Below are 12,070 nucleotides of genomic sequence, written 5' to 3'. Positions count from 1 at the left end.
TCACACACATTTATCCATATTCCTCACTACCAAGCCACCTACCACACCCGTCTTGCGCAGGCTGGTGATCGACCGCAGTTTGGGCGTAGGAATACTTCAGTGCAAAGCAACCGTTGTCGTGGGTCTGGCATTCAGATGATGATGATGATGATGATGATGATGATGAAGATGACGACAATGATTATGATGATGGCTGCCGCTGCTACGGATGATTTCGGGGATCAGAGCTGATGATAACCGTAGGGTTGCTTCTTCTGGTGATGATGATGATGATGATGACGACGCTTGCGGCTGAACTATTCAAGAAAGCACTAGCATTTTCAGATGTCATTTTCTATTTTTTTTTTTTTTTTTTATAAATATAGTCGACTTGCGAACAGAACCATCGCTGAGAGCGAAGGCGCACCGTCAAATGCACGCGCGTGTGTGAGTGCGTGTGTCCCGGCAGTAACTGCCTATAAAACTCCGCCACACTGATATACTGAGCAGAAGAAAGTCCAGCGGTAACAGAAAAAATTCGCGATGATTAAATATATGTTGATTACATCTCCGAGACTCCTCCAGTCATTATGGCCTTCGCTGGCTTGTGTTTCAGACAAGCACTCGGCCCATCTGTCGCTGAGCTGGAACTCGGGCTTTCGTCCCTCAGGGACGCCACGCTAAATCCGTCCGAATGGCGGAGGGGCCCTTGGGGCGAAAAATGCGTATCACGAATTGTGGGTTAGGGTCTGCGAACGAAGCAGGACAAGGGTGCAGCAGCCAGCATGCAACAAAAGCCCGGGGGACGCTGTCTGTGACGGGACCAACCTGCATAATGAATCGGGATACAACACTCACCTACTCATCCTCCTCCTCCTCCTTCTCCTCCTCCTCCTCCCCCACTCTCTCTCTCTCTCTCTCTCTCTCTCTCTCTCTCTCTCTCTCTCTGTATCATACAAACAGGCAAGTCCATACATACCATATACCCACGAGAAGGATCCATGCTGCCAGAGAGAGAGAGAGAGAGAGAGAGAGATGCAGACACCCAAAATCCTTCGATCGCAGCTTCCAACCGGGCGCCTCCGCTTTTCAAAAGACTTAAGCGATTGGGGAATAACTTGGGCAGCAGCGATTGGGCATAACTCGGGTAGGCGATATTCAACGACTGTGACTGCAGGATACATATACCTCGAGGGTACATTATCAAAAGTGGAGGAACGGGTCCAGCCTGTCCTACCAGGCCGCCTTCACCGGTTGGAGGGCCATCGCCACCCTTCCCCCTCCTTTCCCCCTCCCCCATCCAGCTTGTTTGGCCGTGAGGAGGTTATGAGAGAGAGAGAGAGAGAGGGAGAGAGAGAGTTGAGATGACTGGGCAGAGGGGCAGAGTGGGCATGCATAGCGTTAGTTGCATTTTGGCCAGTTGTACCATCGCCTGTTCAATCTTTAGCTTGGTTGCGCGACTCCATCACACATACCCACCAACCAGCTCAAGACCGATGTCTTGCCCACGTGCCCCGGTTGCGTAGGTCACCAGACCTAAAGGATATAACAACAACAAAATGCCTCCAATAACTCTCTCAGTGACATCCAAAGAAGGACAGACTCAGGTAGAGAAAAATATGGCAGGTACTTCTTGGCCTCTAGGCACAGTGACCTTCTTATTATGTAAATGGTTGGTTAAGCCTGAGGCTGGGGCTACAAACATACAGGTGTTATGGTCGACGCTGTAGGCGTATTCCGTATTAGTGCGCGCGCGCATGCGCGTAGCTTTGTAGGTGTGCGCTCATGAGTGTGTGTGTGTGTGTATAATTGCCACCATTAATTTTCCCTATAAAACTATTGAGCTTTTTAAATGAGGATAGAATTTAAAAAAAAAAAGATTACGCTTCGTCGTCGTAAAGTCTGATTGTACTTATTATTTGTACATCCATACATGCGAACGTGCATTCAAGCATATATACATTTGACTGCCTCTTTAAATCTGCTATAATAATATTTACACATACCTATGCAGTGGTTACATGCATTATAATTTCTGGACAAATCTATCGTGATATTATTAAGGATATATATATATATATATATATATATATATATATATATATATATATATATATATATATATATATATATATGTGTGTGTGTGTGTGTATATGTGTGTGTGTGTAACTACGGAGACTCTCATTAACATGTATTTACGCTTTCCTGCGCGTAATGGTGTGCGATGGGGCGTAACTTGTTACGTCAAACGATAAACTTAAAATTATAAACTTCCTCTTCTGATTATTCCCTTTGAAAGGAACGGATACTTTGGGCACATTTTCATCATGTGAAAAAACAGTAAATACCTGAATAAACGAAGTATTTGAATACATAAAACATCGAACTTCTTTTACCATTTTAGTAGCGACAAAATGTATACTGTGACAAACATATACATGGGTTCTACTGCCTTCAAGCTTCTACAAAATACATAGGTTAATAAACACATTTTCCATCCATATTGCACCTTCATGGTCCAAGTCTCGAAAATCATTCCAACACTATATTAAAACTAGATGATTGGTATAGTTACTTTTATTTTTGCTGTTTTTCGAGAAAAATTAATTTTTTTTTTACAATATTTTAGGAAGAATTCTGAATTTTCTCCCATCTGATAATCATTCAGTGTGTTTGTTATAGTCTAATGTCAAAAAAAAATTTGGAATCTCTTCTTTATGGATGTATTTCACAGTGGGTGTATTTCTCTATGGATGTATTTCACAGTTATCTGAAAACAGTTTGACAGACTGACAGACAGACTCAGACAGATAAATAGACTGATAGAAATATATGGAAATATCATTTGATAAATCGGATTATTCATCAAAAGTCAATTTATGTGGAAACTTTTCACCTCGGCAGTATTCTTTAGGTATTGATGAAAATTTAGTAGTTCATTGTTTTCCTTAAACTTCGTGAATTAACTCCTTTTGAACTACTGGTGAAGGTAGTGTTGGTTCCTGCAGCGAGATGCAAAATGTTGAAGAGCTTATGCTGTTCAACGAATAATATAAAACAATAAGTATAGTAGTTCTAAGGCAAATGATCGGAATAGATTTTTAGTTGAAATTAACGCCTTTGTTTTCTTGTGTTACCGAATGACTCTAAAAGCCACGAGTAAATTATCAGTTTTTTTTACTTTTTATGGAAGATTGATTCTGGTTTAATGCATCTCACGAAAGCTTGTCATTTTTTCCCCATTTTTTTCATTAAGACCGTAAGAATAAACCTTTTCACTGTAATATTATTCATTAGTTTTTCTTGAAGAAATTTTTCGTTTAATGATTGCCCATAAAGCTAGTAAGAGTAGTACGTTGGTTTGATATGTCTCAGCTTGTTATTCTTTCATGAAGGTATTTTCTCCTTTAATGGAAGAACATGCAATCAGGTATGAATAATATTAAGGCGATTATTCCTTTTTTTAAAGATATATATTCTTTCCTAATGAATAGCCTTGAGATTTATAAAATACCACGCAAGAATGTCATCGTATTTTAATGAATAAACTGAAGTCCATAAGAACAGTATCTCGTATTTTAACGAAGAAATATTTTCAATAGACAATATTAAAGACTTTTTATTCAACTTTATTTAACGATCTGCTTCAGTTTTTACTTTCCACAAAACCAAAAAAAAAAAAGTTTTAATAATGAACTGGTTAATGCCACCGGTTATGTAACAGAAGTTGCCTTGACATTTATATAACAGCTACTTGGTAATATTTCGAAGTTGCCAAGGCAGGCAACCATTTTTCCAACAGTATATAAATGAGAAAATAATAAAAAAAAGTGGTCTTAAAAACGCAGAGAAATAAAAGGCACATTGGAAAAACATAACCGGACATCACAGCTGAATGTTGAAAGCCAAGGTTACGAAACTAAGATAAAAACAAAGGTTAAGAAAAAAAAGGTCGAAAAAAATTTTTCCAACAGTAAATAAATGAGAAAATGATACAAAAAGTGGTCTTTAAAACTCAGAGAAATAAAAGGCACATTGAAAAAACATAACCTGACATCGCAGCTGAATGTTGAAAGTCAAGGTTACGAAACTAAGATAAAAACAAAGGTTAAAAAAAAAAGGTAAAAGAAAAAAAATTGAGGTGATCATTTCATGATACCCTTTAAGAGCCCGAGGTCATTCTTGTACTCTCCATCGACGATGACTTTTGTTACTTTTGTTGGTAAGGCTCGGTGCGTTTTGTTTCTTTTCTTTTTGTTCTCTTTTTCTGGGCACTTTCTTGTCATATATATATATATATATATATATATATATATATATATATATATATATATATATATATATATATATATATATATATATATATATATATATATGTAGACTGCAGGAGACAAGAAACTAATGTTTAATACATACAAATACACACAATCACACACACACATACATATATAGATAGATAGATAGATATATGTATATGTATAGTTCACGCCATCTTTTCCACAGTTATCTATATGTATATATGCATACATATATATGCATGTGTGTGTGATTGTGTGTATTTGTATGTATTAAACATTATTTTCTTGTCTCCTGCAGTCTGTCTGCATTACATTATTTCTGTTTGGGATATTTTTGTTCATGAATTATATTTATCACCATGTTTGTCTATGAACTATTAATCTGTATGAATGATGATATACCTCAGTCCTGTTTGTAGTAGTTTGTACCTCTATTTCTTCTGAGAGTGATCAGTTTAAGCATGCGTATTAGTAACATGTGGACATATGTGAGGACTAAATCAATATATCTTGTTCGTTCGATAGATAATTGTCATGACTGACAGCAAAATAACGGGAAATTTTGTTACCTTTGCGACGGAGTGCTGACCGTATACTATGGACTGTGTCATTAGCAAACCTTAGTTTTAAATCTGTATATTTTTACGTTATGCATTCAACATTTCACCAAATGAAGCTTGCCATTCTGCACATATGATTGTGTATTGAAACGAACTCTCATTGCTGGCTCAGTAATAAACTTTAAGAAGTTGGTTAATGAAGAGAGTGTAAAGATGGAAACACCCGAACTCCTTATGTATGTAAATAGGTTTTCGCATCCGGAGTGGAATTGGAGAAAATATTATATTGCCTCTGTGATTCGTTCCATAGGTTTTGCAGCGTCATTTTAACCTATTGCAGACTGAGTTGGATGCATCCAGATCACTCTGCTTTGCACCATTTCAATCCAGAATCACAGGTCTTATATTTAACAGTGGCATAATATTTGAACAGGCAATGTCGAATTTCACATCGTATGGGACGCAGCCTCGAAAAGTGACATCAGTTCCCCTGAATAAATCAGGTGATAAGATACTAGTTGATAGGAGATTATATTATCAAGGAGAGAAGTGTTTTTGAACGTGTGGATGGATAATTACTACTGACGAATGTAGTACATTTGTAAGTGCAGAGATGACTGAATGGACACTCATTCCATCCAGGTGGCATATATATATATATATATATATATATATATATATATATATACTATATATATATATATATATATATATATATATATATATATATATATATATATACATGCATATACAGTGTGTATATATATATATATATATATATATATATATATATATATATATATATATATATATATATCTATATATATATATATATATGTGTGTGTGTGTGTGTGTATGCATATATTCAGTGTGTATGTATGTATATATGTATGTATATCTATGCATGAGGTACATGAGTGTAATTAGAAATTATCAAGTAAATTTTGAAATGAAAGGAAAAGAAAACTGATAATTATAAGAGAGAATTTTGCTGTAAATGTAAGATACAGATGAAAATTCCGTAATCCTCTATAAAAGGTTAAGCTCGTTACACAAAAATAGCAATAGAAAAATTTTTTAGCAGCTGTTAATCGTTCTTATTAGGAATAACAAAATGTATTTATTTATTTTTTCTTGGAGTCATGATTTCTTCAGTCGGGAAACAGTTTTTCTTTAACATCTCTATATGACGTTTCGATAGTTCATAAAATTTGCTTTTTTTAATTTTTTCCTCCTCCGGTATTTTTCATTGTGGAAATGAAGAGATGATGAATACGTTTGATGTTGCTTGAGTTTGCTTAATAATTTTATATATTTTTTCTTGCAACGTCGCAGATTTTACTGTAAAAGAAGTTATTCTTTGAAAACGTTGTGCAATTTACATTCTCAAAAAGGGTTCACTGGTCCCTTGGTTGCTGGAGTTTGATAAATAAACGAGAGAGGATTACTTCCCCTGTTATGGTTTGCTGTAAAATGCTATTAAATATGTTTTCAAAAGGATAAAGGACAATAGGTCGGATGATATTAGCATATTTTAGTTTCTGCTGACATACGTATAAAAATCGAATTTGTTTTCAATTTTGTATTTTCTGTATATATAATTTTTAAAGACAAAGCCTGTTGGAGCTTTTTAAATTTAGGATAATTTTTTTTTTTAATTTATTTTTAGGACAAAATTTTATGCCTTTTTCCATTTCCAGGACAACTGTTGTTCTTCAGGTTTAATATTCATGAAAAGGGTTGTTTTTCCAATTTAGTTCAAAATTTAAAAGCAGAGTTTACTGCATTAAATTTTTGGACAGTTTTTGCAGTTGCTTTTATTAACTATGTTATATGACAGATTCTTGTTCATAAAAAAAAAATTCCAGCGCGAAGTTTATTGTTTGCGTTTATTATCTTTTTTAGGAACTATCTTGATAGATTTTAATGAAAGTTTATTGTTGTCAATTTATTTCAGTGGGATTAAATTTTGATGGTTTGATTAAATTTCGATGCCAAAATTAGTAGTTTCTACTTAACTCCCGCAATTGCATTTAATTTTGTTAAGTTTTAGTAACTTTCTTGTTTGTGTTTAAACTTAAGGACAAATACTGTCAAGTCTATTAAAATGTAACCAAAAAAAATAATAATTACACATCTTTTAATTTTAAAAGGATAGTGATCCCTGTGATCCCTGTTCCTAATATTAAACCGAAATGAAGAGAAAATGAGTTAAAATGGAAAAATGAAAAAGGAAGACCTCTGAAACAAGAGAGTAACGGGACCTAAGGCCCAAAGCGCGGCTGGCCGTTCCACAACGAAATCCACTTGGGATATGCAGAGCCTGCATGAAATGATAAGCAGTCAGCGCGAAACATAGCTACATCTACGCGTGCAACCGGAAACGTGCAAATTCAGCTTGGGTAATTTTCACACTCCGCAGCTAATAAAATCCTACATGCCCCAATTAGGTAACGAACTTGCGTATACGGGCAGTACAGGGCGAGTATTTGCAGATATCGCGGCTTTATGACTGTGCGAATGCCACTGTCAAGGGGACGTGTGTTGATAAAACCTTGGTCTTGAGTTGTGGCTTTTGAACACATTCGACCTTCTTGGCTGGATATAAATTTTTGTGTTACTTCATGTGTGTATATATATATATATATATATATATATATATATATATATATATATATATATATATATATATATATATACATATATATATATATATATATATATATATATATATATATATTATTATTATTGTATATATTATATATTATATTATATTATATTATATTATATTATATTATTATATTATATTATATTATATTTTGGGCTTCTTCAAGAGCATATTTGTTACCAAAAACATTGTCGTGGTCTCCGCTTCTTATTCTCCTTAAAGAAATATATTATTTTCGTCAGTATTTTTGGGTTTCATCTGCGTTTCTTATCCAAATTTGGCATATGTGAAATTTTTAGGTTTTTGTCTTCGATATCATTTTGTGTATATCCAAGGAGATATCCAGTTACTGAATTCATTCTTTCCTAAAAGCATATCCTTTGTCTTTGCTTTTCAGGCTTCTTAGGTGAACATCATTTCATATTTCCTTAGATGAACATGATTTCATATTTCCTCGTGGATGCGGATGCAATCTTATGACTTTTACAAAATAAAGTTTACGTGCTGTGTGCCGTTTATCGTCCATGGAGGAATATGAATGTTCTGATCTTTGTGGATATATCTTCAAGTTCCTTTATTCATATCCTCTTTCATTTCCTCATATATATATATATATATATATATATATATATATATATATATATATATATATATATATATATATATATGTATGTGTGTGTGTGTGTGTGTGTGTGCGTGTGTGTGTGTGTATATTATATATGTATATATATACATATATAGTATGTATATATATATATACTGTTTATATATATATATTGTGTATGTGTTTGTTTGTTTGTTCATAGTATATCTAAGTCTATACTGCTCATTCTCCTTGAATGGATATAAAGTTTGGCTCTACCTGTTTGGATATATCTTCAGGAACATTCTAGAATATACCTCTATATATATATATATATATATATATATATATATATATATATATATATATATATATATATATATATATATATATATATTGTATATCCATATATATATATATATATTGTATATATATATTGTATATATATATATATATATATATATATATATATATATATATATATATATATATATATATATATATATGCTCTTTAAATCTTTGCTCTCCTTCCCTGAATCGTTCGAATCTTTACTTTTTATCTCTCCCAGATGAATAGAAAATAGAATTTGTTGAATTTCTTCTTGGATATATCCTCACGGGTAAAGTGTAGGTTTCTGCTCGTTATTTTTTTCAGGGATGTTCACTTACATCTGGTTGGATATACAGTCGTCCTGCGTCTATTCATGTTTGTATTTTTAGATTTCCTCTTGGACATGTTTTTGGGCAACTTGTGAGTATATATTAAGCGTTTCAACACGAATATACCTTAGATTTCTCCATAATGCAATGATTTTTTATGATATATATATAATATACATATATATATATATATATATATATATATATATATATATATATATGCACACATCCACCCACACACAAACTCACAAGCACACATACACACACACACACACACACACTAAAATAATATATATATATATATATATATATATATATATATATATATATATATATATATATATATATATATACATACATTGTAATATTGCAAAAATACCTTTATTGAGTTGTCTTATGTATATGCGCAAAGTCTCCTTCAAAGATATTTTTTTATGAACGTTTGAAATTTTCATGGTTAATTCTTTGTAGTACTTCGATGAGATTAGGAAAACCTTAAGATGTAGGGTGTCTGTGGAAGTGAAGTTGAATGTATTTGACGGAATTGTTGAGCCAACTCTCCTATATGGAATATTCTGTAGTTTTACAGAATATTCCATACTAAGGTGGAATTCATTTAGTCATAGAAATAATTCTAAAATCTTTATCCTTGTTTCTCTCTGTTTCTTTATTTGTCTGTCTTGTTAACTATGTATATGTATGTACATATATATATATATATATATATATATATATATATATATATATATATATATATATATATATATATATATATATATATATATATATATATATATATATATATATATATATATATATATATATATATATATATATATATACAGTACATATATTGTGTATATAAATATATATATATATATATATATATATATATATATATATATATGTAAGTATATATATATATATATATATATATATATATATATATATATATATATATATAAAGAAGACCACAAAATTGAGCATTGCAAAGACATTTAAAGAATAATAAGTTTTTAATTAAAACATTGACTCAATTATTTCCTATTTGCGTCTTTGAGACATTTCAAGCTGCAGTCAGCTTCTCGAAGCTTTCATTTCTTGCCATAGTCTCATCTTAGGCCGTTGTAATTTCGGCCAAATTTCATGAAATGGACTTTTAATCGTTTTAGTGTTCTAAGTTAAGGCTGTCATAACTTCAGCGAATTTATTGACAATTTAATATTTATTTTTCCTGTGTGCATGTTTGGGACCCATAAATTGAACTGATTTATTACTCGCATAGTGCGATTTTCGTTGTGACTGTAGTAACAATTTCTTTATAAAACATCTGAATTTCACTTTCAATATACTCTGGAGGTGCTGTTTTAATTCCAATAATTTACCGTAAAAGTCATTTGTGTGTTTTTTTTCTGGTGTTGTTAATTAAGACTTTTAAAGTCAGAAAATAAACTAATAAATCATTAGCGTTGTCTCGTTTAATTGTTAAGACTTTTACTTTCTGTCAGTTCAATTAATATTACTTTTATATTTTTTGGTTCATTTAGTATTACTTTTGTATTTTTTAGTTAATTAAAAATACTTTTGTAGTTTTGCCAAGTACTTGGTTCACTTTTCTTAATTCAGAAGATCAACAAACACCGAATAATCAGCTTTCAGTGTTAATTTCTCAAATAATTTTTGCATGAAAATTCCACCTTCTGGGCTTACCATCGCTGTGCTTTAGGTATGCGGTGGTGTACTAAGTGAAATAAAAGTTGTATATTTCACATTTACATTTTTGATTTTCAGATTTCCAGCCTATTTGCTTGATTTGATAATAATAATAATAATAATAATAATAATAATAATAATAATAATAATAATAATAATAATAATAATAATAATATAATAATAATAATGAGCATGATGTAGTTGATTTGGTAATTATCTTAAAGACATCTGGTACTGGAGATCTTCATAAAAAAATTCATATATATATATATATATATATATATATATATATATATATATATATATATATATATATATATATATATATTATATATTTATATATACATATTAAATATATATATATAGTATATATATATATATATATATATATATATATATATATATATATATATATATATATTATAATCCATTTCAGTGTGTCTGTGAGTGTGTAAGTGAACATAAATATCGTTACATTTTCATTGGAGCCATATTGTTATGTAGTGAAGACTTTCGTTGCTATCATATAGTGAGGATATAAAAGTACTCAAAGTAACACTAGCAATTTATAAGTGTATTGAGACATTTTATGAAATTTAGTAATATCTTAAGACGTAAGAATTGATCATCTACTGAGCGTGCAAGATTTTAAACTTAAGTCAGGACTAAGATATTTGGTATTATCTGAAGGCTTATCCCAAGAATTTAAAATTATCTTAAAAGAAACGTTGAAGATTTGACCAGTTTCGAATTTAACAGAAACCAGCATCAAACCCTCATGAATGACGACATGTTTTTGTACTTGTTTCGACAACTTTCTTGTTAGGAACGACACATGTTCCTCTGTTACAAAGACTGTCGTCTCTCTAACAACGACAAAACATTCTTTTACAATAGCGACACACCTCCTTACAAGTAACGACAAAGACTTATTTCTAACCGGGAAAAAAGTTTATTAATAACAGTAACTTCCTTACTACCGAAAATAACATACATTAATAATAATAGTAAAAAATATATAAATTGAGAGCACCCAAGATTCTCCTTTAATAACGACAAATTCACTTTATCAACAACGCCAAATCATCTTGACTGACCGCACCGACAAAATCTTCGAGCTGCAGCGACAAAACCTCCGAGCTAGCAGAGATGAACTGGCTTTACTAGCAGCGACAAAACTTCCCATCTAATGCTGCCCAACGCTACTTGCTAGCAGCGACGAAACCCGGTCGCAGCCAACGACAGCATTACTTTAATAGGTTCGAAAAACCTCACTAAAGGGAAACATTATTATTACCAACGACAAAAGATAGTAACTGACAAGGACAAACCCTCCTTACTAACAGCAAAAAAAAAAGAAAAAAAAACTCGTTACTAGCAAGGACAAAACCTCCCCAGTCATTGCGACGAACCCCTTACGAGCACGGCCTCTGTGTTTAACGGTGAGGGACGAAGCAGCAGCATTTAACACCTCGACCAGAAGTAACTCGACAGCATCGGAGGACGGTCCAAGTGTTAAGCTGGAAATAGCAGCACTTACCAGCGACGAGCAGGGCAACGCGATCAACCGGGATAGAGAGAACGAGAGAGAGAGAGAGAGAGAGAGAGA

General features: G+C 32.1%; 1 protein-coding gene across 7 annotated transcripts in view; it reads left to right on the top strand.

Annotated features, from left to right (window-relative positions):
- The window catches only part of LOC136847193 (uncharacterized), a 479,536-nt gene that overhangs the window by 181,762 nt on the left and 285,704 nt on the right, over positions 1-12,070 (top strand). For 4 of the 7 annotated variants that reach the window (XR_010855650.1, XR_010855647.1, XR_010855648.1 and 1 more), the window contains exon 1: positions 1-1,586. This exon is cut by the window's left edge. The exons of 1 other annotated variant lie outside the window; for it this stretch is intronic. The gene's annotated coding sequence lies outside the window, so the exon portion shown is untranslated. Of the gene's footprint in view, positions 1,606-12,070 lie in introns of all 7 variants that reach the window. 2 more of the 7 variants (XR_010855649.1, XM_067118630.1) reach the window with 1 other exon arrangement.

This window comes from Macrobrachium rosenbergii, chromosome 16, assembly GCF_040412425.1.
Source record: "Macrobrachium rosenbergii isolate ZJJX-2024 chromosome 16, ASM4041242v1, whole genome shotgun sequence".
Taxonomy (NCBI): domain Eukaryota; kingdom Metazoa; phylum Arthropoda; class Malacostraca; order Decapoda; family Palaemonidae; genus Macrobrachium; species Macrobrachium rosenbergii.
The sequence above is the reverse complement of the archived record's forward strand: the minus strand, read 5'-3'. Positions and strand labels throughout refer to the sequence as shown.